Source organism: Dermacentor variabilis, chromosome 2 (genome assembly GCF_050947875.1).
Source record: "Dermacentor variabilis isolate Ectoservices chromosome 2, ASM5094787v1, whole genome shotgun sequence".
In the NCBI taxonomy this organism is placed as follows: domain Eukaryota; kingdom Metazoa; phylum Arthropoda; class Arachnida; order Ixodida; family Ixodidae; genus Dermacentor; species Dermacentor variabilis.
The window spans coordinates 144,378,511-144,393,586 of record NC_134569.1 but is presented as its reverse complement, the minus strand read 5'-3'; the positions used below and the strand labels follow the sequence as shown (position 1 = coordinate 144,393,586).

Sequence of the window (15,076 nt, the reverse complement as noted above, 5' to 3'; positions counted from 1 at the left end):
ACCACATACAGTAAACCTTTCAATATATGCTAACGACATATGCATATGTGCCTCGGCATTTACACGTCTCCAGTTGCGTGCACGGCTCGAAAAAGCAGTGACACTAACAACATCGTAGCTGCCTGTTCAAGGCTTCAGCATATTGACCGAGTAGTGCGACCTTGTCGCTTTTACCCACAAGCCCATGACCTGGTACCACATTTCTATTGACCATCAAACAATTTCATACGCAAAATCTCACACCGATTCCTAGGCGTTATTATCAACAGGGACCTTTCATGGAGCCCACAAGCCTCATACTTGAAGAAGAGGTTTTCTTCTATCGTTCATATACTAAGGTTTTTTGCCAGTAAAACGTGGGGCACATCAGCGGCATCTATGCTTCAACTATACAGGACGCTCTTCCTAGGATACTTGCGATATAGCACACCAGTGATGTCCAATGCTAAGAAAACTAACACCCATGTCCTCCAGAGCCTTCAAAGCCAAGCCCTTCGAACTTATCCGGGGCTGCCTGGAAGTGCTTCAACCGTAGCAATAATTGCCACCGTGAGAGACCACCCAATAATGACCTATATAGCTGTCGATGCACTCAGGGCGCATGTTCGCCATATATCCAGAGTCCCTGACCACCATCTCGCTAGTTTGCCCGAGAATAGACCCAAGGCAGCGTTCTCCAGATCAGTTGCGGCTAACCGGCACTCTTTGTCATTGAGGCACTCACCCACAACAAGAACGCCATACCCTTTGTGGTGCGTGAAAAAGCCTGCTGTGTACCTTGCTGTTCCAGGAATAGTGAAGAAAGCTAGCCTGACCACCGTGGCTCTCAAGTAGATCACATTGGAACGTTTGCGTTGTTCATACGCTAACCGAATCCATGGCTGCTATAACGTAAACCTATTCCAAAGTTCTCTATTCCAATTCTGTAATCAGCCCTGTGCTATTGGTCAAACATTTTTTGTACCACCCCCACTTCACCTGTTTGATGGCTGCCGCGCCGATCGCTCAGGCATTGGCTACTCGCACCTACCGGAAAGCATGGATTTATTTGCGTATAATAACGCTTCTTGCGTGGCCGCGTAACGTTTTCGAGCACTTCCGGCACGTTTAGGACCTCGTTATGCCGACTCTTCTTTGCTGAGGATCCATTTTAGCGGCATTCTTAACCTTCCATTGCATGCCGCCGCGATTTTCGACCAGCCACATCTAATTAAATAAGGGAAAGCGCACCAAGCGCACACGCCGGCACCACCTTCTTCATCCGGTTATCGACATTCAGTACAGTGGCTAGGCCCATCGAATCGTTCTCCACTTGAGCGTGCTCCTCGCCTCTTGTCACCCAAGTAGATAATACAAGCTGGTAGGTGTAAGTTATGTTATTCCTTTTTCAAGCAAACAAAAGTGACCTCCTAGGAACGGAGAGCCTTTGGTTAGTCTGTTCAGACAACCCTGCTACGCAAATTTGACGTCAGCATATTGGAATAAAACATATTGGAGTAGTTTTATGTTACAGGGCCCCACGTTTACACGGACGGCTCCGTGTCGAAAAATTCGACGGGCGCCGTTGTTATACCATCTCAATCGGTCGTCATAAAGTTTAGTACTTCACACGTAACGACATCTACAGGTTCCGAAGTGGCCGCTCTTCGCGCTGCTGTCGAATACATTGAAAAAGAGCCGCCTAACAAATGAGCAATATGTTGTGATTCGAAAGCAGCCCTCCAGAGCTTGCGATGTTTGCGACGTGGCAATTATGAACAGCTGGCGCCTAAAATCAACGCAACTTGCCATTGTGCTTCTTAACGATGACATGATATCATCTTTCAGTGGCTGCCGGCACATTGTGGCATCATTGGTAATCACCTCGCCGATGACGGTGCCTGAAGGGCCCAGGATGGCGCAACGACACTCCTTATACCTTTATCGATAGGAGACGTTAAATAGAGCTTCGCAGTCTCGCTCGTACCATCACGTTAAGTTGCTGGAATACACCACAGAACTCTAAGTGTCGTTTATACAGCCTCGACCCATCACTGAAAGTTAAATTACCAGCAGACCTTTCATGACGTGACGCAACACTTCTGTGTCAGCTGTGGGTAGGAGTAGCATTCACCAAATCCTACAGCTTTCATATTAGAATGGTGGACTCACCAATCTGCGCTAAGTGCAAATATGAAGAGACCATCAGTCATCATCTGTACCACTGTTCTCGCTTTGATAAACAATATCAGACTCTCCAGTGTACCTTGAATAGACTTGATGGCAGGCGATTTACAGAAACAATGATCGTGGGAGCCTGGCCTCACAGCCTGGCCTCCCAGAAAGCAGTTCGAGCGCTTCTTGTCTACCTGAAGGCAATAGACTTGATTGCCCGATTGTAGACATCCTACACCTAACTTAGCGCATGTGAGAGTGCGGTATAGACTAATGTTTTTTCTCTCTCTCTCTCTCTTTCACTCCCCATTCCCCTCCCCACTTGTGGGGTAGCAAACCAGACTCAGACTGGTTAACCTCCTAGCCTTTCCTTCTTGCCTTCTCTCTCTCTCTGTATCCTGTTCATTACTGCTTTTAATTGAGGTGTCCTGACTCCTCTCGGTACTGTACCGGTTGGTATAGAATTCTTCCGTTGCTTTTCTATATCTTCGAGATTGTTGATGACATTACCCTGCTTATCTTTCAGTGCATACACCTTGGCTTGTCCTATGCCAAATTTCCTTCTCACTGATTTCAGGCTGCGTCCATTTTTTACGGCTTCTTCAGTCTTTCTCGCGTTATAGTTTCGAATATCATTTATTTTCACCTTGTTGATAAGTTTTGACAGTTCCCCGAATTCTATCTTATCAGTTTTGAAATTTAAGTTGTTGGTTTTCTTAAAATTAGGCTCTGAGAGGCACGCGAGGCACGCACCTGTGCAACTCAGTTATGTGGCCAGGGGCACACAAAGTGCGATGATAATTATTGCTCTCAGTAGCCCAATTAACTAAAATTGAATAATTAACTTTATGTTGACAGCAGTTAGTGGGTATGTTCCTTCTGAAATTTAGAGGCAGTCGTGTTTCTACACAGTAGCAGTTGGAAGAATTCTAGCGCGTTTGTGCTCCGAGATATACGACTCAAAATTTTAATTGTCGCTCGCAGGATTTTGCATGCAAGAGAGCTAGGATCGGCGCAAAGCTCCTTTCTGATGTGACGCGGCTGTTTCGTTCGACGTTAAGTCTCAGAAGGGGGCGGAGGCACTGGCTCCGCCCTGTTGCAAATTACACCTTCACCTTCACAAAAAAAAAAAATAGTGGACCACATTGGACTTCCGCGATAACCGCTAACCGTCGGAAGGCGATAACCTGACTTGGACTTCTAAGCTTCTTTATGTCTGCAGTTCTTGCACTGCTCTCGTATCCATGTTCAGGCATTTAATAGAACAGTTGCGTGTTCAGAAGCCATTAGAAGGGACAACTTTTTTTCTTCCATTTGAGAAGGCAGGCCTCAGTAGTGTGCATTGGTTTGTGCGACAATTGGTGATGCGATTATATTACTTTAAAAACGCCCGTCATCCATTCCTTCTCGCAGTTAATCCAACACCTATTTATTCACACCTCCCTTTTCTTTGTGTCACGACAAACTTTGCTCACAAACTGCCGTTTTGGGGCTTCCTAAAAGAACTTGTCGACACGATTTCATTCTTAAAAGCCAGATTTACTCTTGAATATTTGTGTCGTGTTGATGGAACGCCGCTAAATATAGCACTAATACATAACCTTTTCCCAGAACCAATGTTTCGAAAGCCGTGTCTGTCTGTTCTTTGCCGTGTCCGTAGAATGCGTATTACGGCAACAGCGAAGACATTTTTCTTTAAGCTGCACACTTCCCCCCAGCCAGTTAAAACATGGCTTACGGAAAAAGAATTATATGTGCCCTGCAACAGAAAGTGTAGACATTGCAATAAACTCGAGACAGTAGACCATTGCTTTATTCTTTGAGGTGACTCATGTCATTTTTGTGACTATTTACAAAGAATTATCAAACAAGACTTTCCTCTCACGTCTTATGGCATCCAGTTCCTTCCTTTCAAAAAGATAGCCAGTAATACACCATATGATTTCGTTATGTTATTAGAACTTCATTCATTATGGAGAAGCTGAGTGATCGACAGACATGCCACGCCACCTCTCTCGACAAAGTCTGTCTTTAGAGAAGAGGCTGCTCAATGCGTAGTGTGGTTGCTATTTCTGATCCCATTCCTGAATAGATTTCGCATTTGGACGCTTGTTTGTTTGCCTGAATTTTGAACTTTCATTGGAGAGCGTAGCACATGTGCATTTGTTTTTCATGTGTGTCCTGAGCCACGCTAGCTCTTGCTAACATGCAGCAGAAAAATACCCTATAGACGAAGTCCAAGCCGGCGAGCACACACGTGATGTGACTTGCTCGCCACGTAGCGTCACTGCATGCAAATTTTTCATTGCAGTTGCATATTATTGCACTAGGCAGAATGCCATGTAGCAGAATCACGGGTAGCGGTACAAGGCAGTTAGAGAAGGTTGGAGGTAGGAGAAAATTTAAGGAGGTATATACAAGAATGCTAGAAAAAAATATAGATTATGTACCTGATTAAGTCGAGCTGGCTAAGTGTCTATGTCACCGCCAAGTTTCAAAGAGGATGCCAATAAATCATCGTCACCATCATTAGCACTTTATCGGGTCACTTGTCAAACTAATCTAGTTAAGCAACTAATTCACCACCGCATTTCACAGTGGATTCAAATAAATCATCATCGTCACCTTCATTTGCCTCGTATCGAGCCAGTTGCCTTGCGATGGGAGATGCGCGCCGTGTAGCATCTATACGTGCACCCTTTGCATTGTAGTTACATAATATTACACCATGGGGCATGCCATGTAGCAGTTGTATGGGTAGCGGCACAAAATAGATAGAGAAGTCTTGAGAATGAAAAACTTTATGGAGGTGTATAAATATTGATATGTCGAAAAACATTTACGGCATTCCTGATTAATTCAAGCAGGCTAGGTAAGTGTTCGTCACCGTCCCATTTCAAAGGGAATGTCATGAAATCACCAGCATCATAATAATTAGAAACGTAGCGTGCCATTTGTCTCCCGATGTGACATGTGCGCCTAGTACCGTCGAAAAGTGCTAACCTTGCATGGCAGTTCCGTTATATTCCACCAGGTGTCCCGACGTGAAGCATTTCCATTTAGCAATTGCGTGCTGCATGTAGCTGGACCTGGTTACGCAAGCAGGCTGGGTGACTATTTTTCACCACCTCTTTCGAAGGGGATGCCATCATCAACAACAGCATCGTATCATTCTACGGGTAATGGGATGTGACATATGCGCCAGATAGTCTTGACACTTGTGTTCCTCTTTGGTAGACGTCATTGCGCCACCTGGCAAGGTGCGAAGAGCCGCTGAAGAAGTGAATCGTAGAGCCACGCGCGCTGCAACCAGGCAACATCGGGCTCAGCAGAAGGCTGTGGACAGAGCTGGACGAGCCACAGCTCGCCTTCGACGCCGATCGGACAGTTCAGATCGTTATCGTGAAAACTATTCGAAGAGACTTCAACGCAAAGACCCTGTAGTGCGTGGTGCCGAAAATTGAGATCCTACGGCTATGGCTTTAGCTATGGCTCCTCCAGCTTATGCTTTGACTTTTGCTGCGTGTGTCGCACAGGCCTGTGACTTCTTCACAGAACCATTTCACTTGTTCTAGGTTATTCTATGGCTAGTTACATCGTGATGTGCCTAATATAAAGAAAGAAATCCGCAACTATAACACCATATCTTTTCGAAACTATAGTGCACCTCTCCCCTATCGCTGTATGGTGCACAGGGGCCCATTACGACTCGTAATATACGATTTCTTTAGGAAGTCAACCCCCACTGTAAAAACTGCAGAAAGGAATTCCGGTCCCACATAAGATTGTTAGCACGCCCGCAGTCATTATACAGCCAGGAACAATAAGAATTATTGTCACACAGCATGACCCTTGTTTCTTTCTTCTACTGCATATTATAAAGCTTAATTATCTCATTTCGCTATGAGATTCAGCATGCTAGAAGAGTTCCAGATGGATTCGAGTCACTCTAATATTTGTTTAAGTATGACCACATTCGTTTAAAAAATAAAACGCTGTATAAAACCAATAAAAACGTACACTTTCAAGTCCGAAAATTGCGTCGTACTTGTTCGGCTTGCCACAACGAAGAGGAAAAGAAAGCAAAAAAAAGAAAGGTCGTGCAAACATTTTTATCCAAAACAACGCCCCTCTAACTGTCACCCAATAGACACCGGAATTTAAAGTGTGGGCTGCGGAATTCCCAGAGAGAAAATAAAATCTGTACAAACGAAGCTATTATCACATGTTTTGCAGACGGCGCTAGCTTATGAAAGCGAGCGACTCTTTCCTTGTATACGCTACACACCTGGGTATGATTATTCCGTCAGAGTCTGCAGCGGCTTATCTCTGACACTTTATTTCTGTGTAGCTGGCCAGAATACGTTTATTCAGAATGATGCCCCAGCTATTCCCTACCTGTCTGTCTCTCTCATTGCAGGCTTTTGGACCACTCGCGTGTTTTCCCGTTCGGGCCACCACATATCTATGTAGGGGTTACAAAATAAGGACGGTTGTGGGCCACCAAATACGCGCACGTTGAGGAAGCCCATGCGGTGGAAGTTAATGTAATGTCATCCACTGAAGCGACTCTTTTATAGCCGTTGTGTTGCTCTGAAACGAAAAATAGGGTCACTCCAAGTTAGAAAAAAAGAAGTTAGTTAAAAAGTTAGTTATGCTTGCAGACGACACATGTGTCTGCATGCATAACAAACTTTTTAACTTACTTATTTTTTTCTAAGTTGAAGCGACTGTATATTTAATTTAATGTAGAGTCCTCCACTGAAGCCTCTTTCGTAGCCATTGTGTTGCTCTGAAACGAAAAATTCAGTCAATCCAAGTTACATACACACCCGCCGTGGTTGCTCAGTGGCTATGGTGTTGGGCTGCTGAGCACGAGGTCGCGCGATCGAATCCCGGCCACGGCGGCCGCATTTCGATGGGGGCGAAATGCGAAAACACCCGTGTGCTTAGATTTAGGTGCACGTTAAAGAACCCCAGGTGGTCAAAATTTCCGGAGTCCTCCACTACGGCGTGCCTCATAATCAGAAAGTGGTTTTGGCACGTAAAACCCCAAATATTATTATTATTATCCAAGTTACAAAGAAGAAGTTAGTTAGAAAGTTAGTTATGCGTGCAGACAACACATGTGTCTAGACGCATAACTAAATTTTATGGAATGAATCACTACCGATCATATAGAGCTCAACTTCTGGCGGTTTTAAACAGTCGCTCCACAAACAGGGCATTCACCCGAGTAATCACAGGTGACTCCATTTTTACGATACTTTCTTCTTTTGTCGACGGTGCGCCTCGGGTTTCTAAAGGCAATATATGGTTATATAACTTTGCGTTGGGAAGTTTATTCTCGTTACCCGTGATCACTGTAAATATTTGCAAGATTGAAAATTTTATTGTTACTTCCATATGCGCCATTTTTAGCGTCCGTCTGTAAACTCCGTAGTCCAGCAATTGCAGTAGCTTAGGAAAACGAAGCTGGAGGTAGCGCATACTATGGGCCGGCATTATAGGTACAGGTTTTATGTTGGGATCTATTTCTCTTTAGAACCTGCTGGTGTGACCTGGGGGAACCTTCTGCTGTTGCAGAGTTAAGTTCCGAGTAGAATGAATCGTTCGAGTATGCTGATAATTTTTCTACGTTCACATGAGACTAGACAGCAGATGTTTAACATGTCACATTATTAGTGCTGCCTTTCAGCCGCTAGTGCATAAACAGGGTGTCCACAATACAAGAAGGTGGCTCTTTACGAACGCGACCACTCCCCCCATTGCACACATTACAAATAAACACGACGTACGTAGTTTCGGTATTCACGAATAAATTTTAACGCTCAACTATAATGAACTTTTGGACTGCATGAAATACGTATCAGAGAGTGTAGGCGTCGCCACGGTGCCTTTCGGGTCCTTGGTTCGGCAGAAATGGTTGCGCACTGCCTGCTGAATTTACTGTCTGGCAACTGCTACTTGAGGACAGGAACTTGAGAACAATTTCCTTGTATTTTCCTTGATGGCGTCTCGAAAGTAGATGAGGCTCGGCGTGCAACTCGGCAGGAGAGATTCCGTGGGCTTGAGCGGACGTCAGTGCTGTTTCAATCTGAATGTCGCCGTTACTGAGCTAGTTGCATCTTGGGTATGCGGGACCCAAGTTCGCCGCAATAAAGGTTTGTGTTGCCGCACTCTCGTGTTCTGCGATTACCAGCGTCGAGCTCGACCCGTGACAACATAGAGGGAACCTTCGTAAAACATTTTACATTCCAAGTGCGAGTGGATGCGTCACAAAGAGCTCGTGGCAATCGGCGTTTGTGATACATATAGCTCCCCTAAATCAACAAGAAAACTAGAGAACGCCGCCATTGCAGCTCGCGGGAAATAACACAAACTCGGAACGTTGACAAACCGCCGCAGCATGGAAGAATAAACATCCATCGTGTTTAGGCGGCTTGAGTAGCATAGCATATGAGTAGCACATGTGATATATGCTACTCATCATAACTACTTTAGCCAAGCTGAAATATCGGTACAGTTGGCATTAAATGCAATGTAATGCCTCGTGTGCCAACTCTTTCTCTTGAGGAACTGAGTGCAAACCAATAAAAGATAGCTAATCACTCGACCGGAGGTCGATACGGTTCTTTAAAATATTTCTGCAGTAGTAAAAAAATTGCGTACTTTAATATCATTTCGCTGTGTTCCCTCTGTTGAAAATCGAAAGAAATAGAGAAAATGTGCTTAACATTGATCAACTGATAGTGTCTACCTTTTTTAGGTGCCTTGTCTCCACTGCTTGGGCGAATGGCGCCGAGCACGGGAAGCACAAATCAGAAAATGAGGGGAGTAGCTTCATGGATGAGGCTGCTTAATTTATCTAAGAACAAATTGATTTGGTTGCTTTTTCTTTCTTTCTTTCTTTTCATTCTTTCTTTCTTTCTTTCTTTCTTTCTTTCTTTCTTTCTTTCTTTCTTTCTTTCTTCCTTTGCTCTTGGTAGAACGCCAAAGCTTTTATATTGCAGGCGCTGTTTGCCATAAACGTTCCAAGGTCGAAAATTTCTTCCTTCATCCTAGCGGTCGCTTCTCCCTTGGCGGAAGGATTGCGCTTCCGGCGGCTAGGCGTTTGAACAACTCACCAGCGGGATCACGTATTCGTTGTACGTGGAATGTTTTGTTTGCGCTGGCTGCATATCAGCCGGCACCGAAGAGAAGGACTACGCATTATGCGTCAGCTGTCATGACAGCAATGCATAATTAAGACAAGTCAGCAGATACCATTGGGTAAATTCCAGCGCTTCTGGAGGTAATAGCATTATAAAAGTAGACGGGAACGCAGACGCGCATAGCCAAACGCGCTCATGATGGTGCGATGGCGCGGCCTGTTGTAAGGAGCCGGTACTGCAACCGCTAGACTTGCACTTAGAGATAAATAAAAAAGAAGAAATGATTGAAACGCACGGTTTTGCAATTGTTGTCTTTTGGCTGGCTGCATTTGCTAGTATTATGTCCGGTATCAGGATTGGCTGGATGTGCTCTTATGACCATTCCTTCCATAAGTGATTTTTTGAATTAAGGCTGTGCATAATGTGCATTCCCGTAAATGTACTTCTCTAACAACCAAGTGAAATTGTTACAAGGGCAAACAAGAAAGTTTTTGCCCCTATTTTTTATTAGCCAGAGTAGGGTACACACGGGTAATCGCAAATATAGCGTGCTATTCTACGTACTTTATAATATTCTTCAACACGGTCCCCATACCAGTTAAGACATTTGTCCCATTGCAGCACTAAATATGAGACGCCCCTGTTCTAGAATTCGTTGGACTGACTGTGGAACGACCGTCAGATGAGGTCTTGGCTTCATCATTGCATGTGAATCGCTGTCCTGCCAGGAAATATTTCGCTGGACCAAAATGGTTGGGATAACTACGGGCAACGTCCGGACTCTATTTCGCTGGCTTTCGGTGGGCGTTCGTGCCTTGCTCCATAGAAAACGAAGCACACTTTGTTGCTCGTACGCCGTGGATGTGTGAAGCACAACTCCCATCTTCATCAACTGACAGCAGCACCGTGCCGCAGAGTTAAGTTCGGGCCGGGACAGGAAAGGTCCACCTCTGGAAATGGATATGTTCACTTCACGTTTACAGCCATAATTTGGCAAAAATTAGGGGCGAGACTTTATTGCTCGCCCTCATACAACGTAAAAGTTAAAAAAAATTATGATAGGAGCGCCTGGCGTTCGGTGGCATTTTGGGCAACAGCATTTTCGGAGCACGTTCTCATATCCAGATCAATTTTTACTGTGGAAAGTTTTAGCTCAGTGGTTATTAAAAAAGGCGGTTTTTACGCGACAACGTTAAGGGCCCCGTGCGACACAAAATGCGTCGTCGGCGTCCATCGCGACCTTTTGGTGAGCGAAAAGTCATTCCGAGCCACACAAACCCAATCACGCAGGCCCTCCGTGTAGCCCAGATGCTTTATGGAACTAATTTAGTTTATCAACGTAAAGTGCGCTAGAAGAACCCTAAAGTACGACCTACACACAACCTGCAGATATAACAGCGTCAGATTGTTAATTGGAATATACTAGAAAACATAATTCTGTCCCCGGGAAACTCAAACACGAGCCCAGTTTGCAGAGTTTCTACCATTCACAGAGTGGTGCGCGCAGTTCCTTGCAACACCATCCAGATGGCACTCGCCTCCGCGCATCCGAGGCACATGAGGCCGTGTTTTTAGCGGAAACTCACATACTTGCACTGTGTTCGCCGCCAGCATTTCCCTGTATACGTTATGGCTACATACGGCTGCAGTTGCCGGGAAGTGTGAGAAGCAGCCAGGAATTTTTTAATTCTGTGGCGTTCCGCTCTTAAATGCGAAGATTAAGCATCCTCAAAATTTTGGTCATCTTGTGCTAACACACACCTGTTACTCGACAGAAAGATTTTAAACCAATAGCTTTCTTTAGCTAATTCGCCCACTTTGTATAGACGTCCGTCGATGTCGCATGCACGATAAAAACCAGCAGGACAGTCAACCTGGGCGATTGCTTATATGCCGGCTACTTCACATAGCACTCCACATGGACTACTAGATATGCCCGAATAAATAACTTATTCATGGTTGCTGTCTCGCCTAGTATAGACAACTTGTGTGGCTTGATATGGGCGTTACTCGTTATGGGCCAGACAACTTCATAATTGCGCAAGTGATAAAGGTGACGGGCAATTCATGGTCGATCCCCAAGAATGAATGTACCATGGTGGCACAAGGAGTATGTGTCCTTTAAATAGCTACGAACTGGGAATAAAAGACAAGTCCCGAATTAACCAATCAATATGGCCGTTTAATTTATCCTAGACCTTCCGCTTTCGCACTTTACCTCGTGATGGATACGCATTGCAGCAAATAGTTAGCAGCTAAGATACTAGGTTAGTGGAGGCTACTAGGAAGTTTAAATGGGTTGCAGTGTTTACAAGAATACACATATTTACTGTGTCTTCGTATCGCACGGCATTGTGGTTGGCACTAAAATTTTCTCCTTCTTTTGTCTGCTTATGAGCCTATATGGTGTGGTCATCCACGGATGACATGAGGATATGTATCAGGCTCCAGAAGAAAGCTATTTCTGACTTTCATAATCATTTTCTATGGTTTCTGTCTTAACTTCTATTCTGAAAGGGCCAACGATGTGGTTATTCAACCTTTCTCCTTTTATCATTATAACTTGGAAATGAAATTAAACGGAGGGCAAATGTGGCTGTGCACAAAAAATTGGAAAAAATAAGATTTATACCCTCAGCGCGTATCTTACCGAGAAATTTTAATTTGAAATCGCTGCCTGTACGCCCCCCGACCCCTTCAGCAATAAGGAACCACCACTCTGGATTAAATTGTGTGACGTCAGAAATGGCGGGGCCACCGCTCTGTCATCAGCTTCGAAACAATCCGAAACTACTCGTTGGCACCGAATGACGCAGAAAGGGCGTCGCCATTGAATAGGGCGCACACTTCCATCACTGGCGCAATAGAAGCAGAAGACAGCTACGAACGCTCGCAGGAGCTGTATAAGGTCCATTAGCTCGCAGGAACTGTATAAGGTCCATTAGCTTAATTCCAATATTATATAAAATATTCACCAAGATAATCTCGAATAGAAAAAGAGCAACACTGGACATTTGTCAATCAAGGGAACAGGCAGGTTTCAGGAAGGGAAAGTATGCAATGAATCGCATCCATGTCATCAATCAGGTAATCGAGAAATCCGCACAATACAGTCAGCCTCTCTATATGTCTTTCGTAGATTACGAATAGGCATTTGATTCAGTCGAAATACTAGCAATCATAGAGACATTACGTAAGCACGGAGCATGCTGTATCGGATCAAAGATTATCAAATGTTACATTGTTACTGTGCGCCGCATATCTGATGTCCGTGGTGACTGTTCACATGTTCTAGTGGATCGCTAGCCAATGGCATGTCTCGATTGCACCCAGGCTCCTCTTATAAGACGAAGCCACTGAATCGTTTTTGGCTGTTATGTTCATGTTGCTGTCCGAATAAGTACTTGACCTTACGGCGTCGTTGATCTACATGGCGACGAGGATGGGATCATTCATTTAGAGGCAATGGCCGAGGCTGCAGAAACGACGACGACACCAGCGATGACAACAGTGATGACCACCACCCTGGGATCTTTGGCCGATTTCTGCCCAGACTGGCAATAATCACGTCTACCTGGAAAGGTTCGACCAGTATGCAACCGGCAACGGAATAGACGCAAGGAGGAAGTTGCAAGTCTTCTTAACAGTTCTGCGTGAAAAGGCGTACTTGACTCTGCGAAGCCTGCTGCTGCCGAAGAAAGCAATGTAGGTCAAGTACGAAGAAGCTACAGAAGCTCTCCGAAAGTATATTATTCCCCAATACGGTCAGTGGTTACCGAACGGTATCACTTTTGCCAGCGAAAGCAAGAACCGCACGAAAGCCTCAAACAGTTCATCGTCGAGCTGAAAAGACGGGTTGCGATGTGCTCGTTAGGAACATTTTTGGAAGAAGCGCTCCGGGATCGACTGATTGCCGGAATCGGCATGGATTCGATTCGACGCCCTCTTGTTGCCCTGTCGGACGACGAAGTCATCTGAGAGCGAGTCTGCCAAATCGTCACTGCTTTCGAAACGGCTCAGAAAGACACCTGAGAAATGCTACCGTAGCGGACAACTTCCAGTTCTGCCGGCGTCTACTGGCACCGTGAACCCATCAAGCAAGGCAGGCGACACGCGACGGAGACCGCTAGCGACGAGCAGCGTTCCCCCCAGGACGGTCGAAGGAAGCAACGTGGGAAAGGCACTGTTTCCGCCTGTCATAGATATGGCGGACTGCGTGCGCCAGTGAGTCGTCTGTTTCTCAAAAGTACGTGTTTCAAATGTTCGAAGCCAGGTCATGTAGCGAAACTGTGCAAAACAAAGTTTGTGCACAAAGTTGAGGAGAACTTGCCGGCAACCAACTTGCTTACAGTTTGTACGACAAACATCGTTTATAGTTCACCGCCTATTGTGTTAAAAGTAAAAGTAAACGGCAAGAATATTCCTATGGGATTAAACGCTGGAGCTGCGGTTACCATAATGTCTGAAAGACACTTTGATAAAAATTTTCCAAGCTACCCCTGTTCCAAACATGACGTGGGCCTAGGGGCTTACAACGGCACGGCACTTAAAGTGAAAGGTGTAGCGGATGTCATTGTTTCTTATCAGAATCGAAGCTACGATCTGCCTCTGCTAATCGCAAAGCAAGAAAATGAAGCTCGTATGCCGACGCTTTTAGGTCGAGATTAGATAACGACACTAAAAGTTGACCTGTACAATGTGGTGCAACAGTTGCAGCGTGATGTGGATAACGTGCCGAATGTCAGGCAGATGGTAGCAACGGAAGCCGAGAAGAGGTTGAAACAGCTGTACCGTGATGTGTTTGAACTAGGCTATGGTGCCATCCAAGGATTCAGTGGTAGTATCCAAGTGAAAAGTGATGCTCAGCCAACCTTTTGTAAGGCAAGACCAGTACCATATGCTCTGCGCGAACAAGTGGAGAATGAACTGCGTGAGCTTGAGAAAGCTGGCGTAGTGTACACAGTCAGGCACAGTACATGGGCTACACCGTTAGTGATCGTGCCAAAGAAAACAGGAAAGGAGATTAAGATATTACAGTCAGTCACTTGGAGTACTGAACTCGGCCACTATCCGCTGCCTCTACCAGAAGACATAATCGCGTCATTGGTGGTAGGAACCATGTTCACTTTGCTTTATTTGCAAAAGGCGTACCTGCAACTTGAGATGGGTGAGCAGGCACAGGAACTCCTCACGGTGAATACGCACCTGGGACTTTTCAGGCTCAGGCGATTGCAGTACGGAGTGGCAAAGGCGCCCGCAATGTTTCAGGCCGTAATGGACCAGGTTTTACGAAGCATCCCTGACACTGCCTTTTACCTGAACGACGTGTTAATAGCAGACAAAAACCTTACAGAGAGCTATCACCGTTCCGAGCAAGTGCTACAAGCACTTAGTAAGCACGGAACTCATGTGAATACAGTAAAATGCACATTTTCCCAAGAAAATGTTTGCTACTTGAGACACGAGCTACACAAGCACGGTGTGCACCCAACAGAGGAAAAGGTAAAGGCGATTCGAGAAGAGCCAAATGCAAGTAATGTTACCCAGCTAAAGGCATTTTTGGACCTATTAAACTAGTACGCTGAGTTTCTGCCGAATCTAGCAAACGTGCAAGAACCTCTCCACCAACTGTTGCGCAAGGGTAGCGCATGGAAGTGGTCGAGCCAGTGTGACGCATGTTTTAGTCGTCGTACTAATTTGATCAGTGAAGAAAGTGTACGATGTTTACAAAGGAAATACAGCTGACATGTGACGCTTCTGATTACGGC

The 15,076-nt window shown here is 45.3% G+C and overlaps 1 protein-coding gene and 1 pseudogene across 1 annotated transcript in view; one reads left to right on the top strand and one right to left on the bottom strand.

Moving 5' to 3' along the window:
• Positions 1 to 15,076, bottom strand: part of LOC142572813 (cytochrome P450 3A31-like) — a 185,081-nt gene that overhangs the window by 83,691 nt on the left and 86,314 nt on the right. The gene's annotated exons all lie outside the window — the stretch shown is intronic.
• Positions 12,822 to 13,355, top strand: LOC142573346 (uncharacterized; annotated as a pseudogene).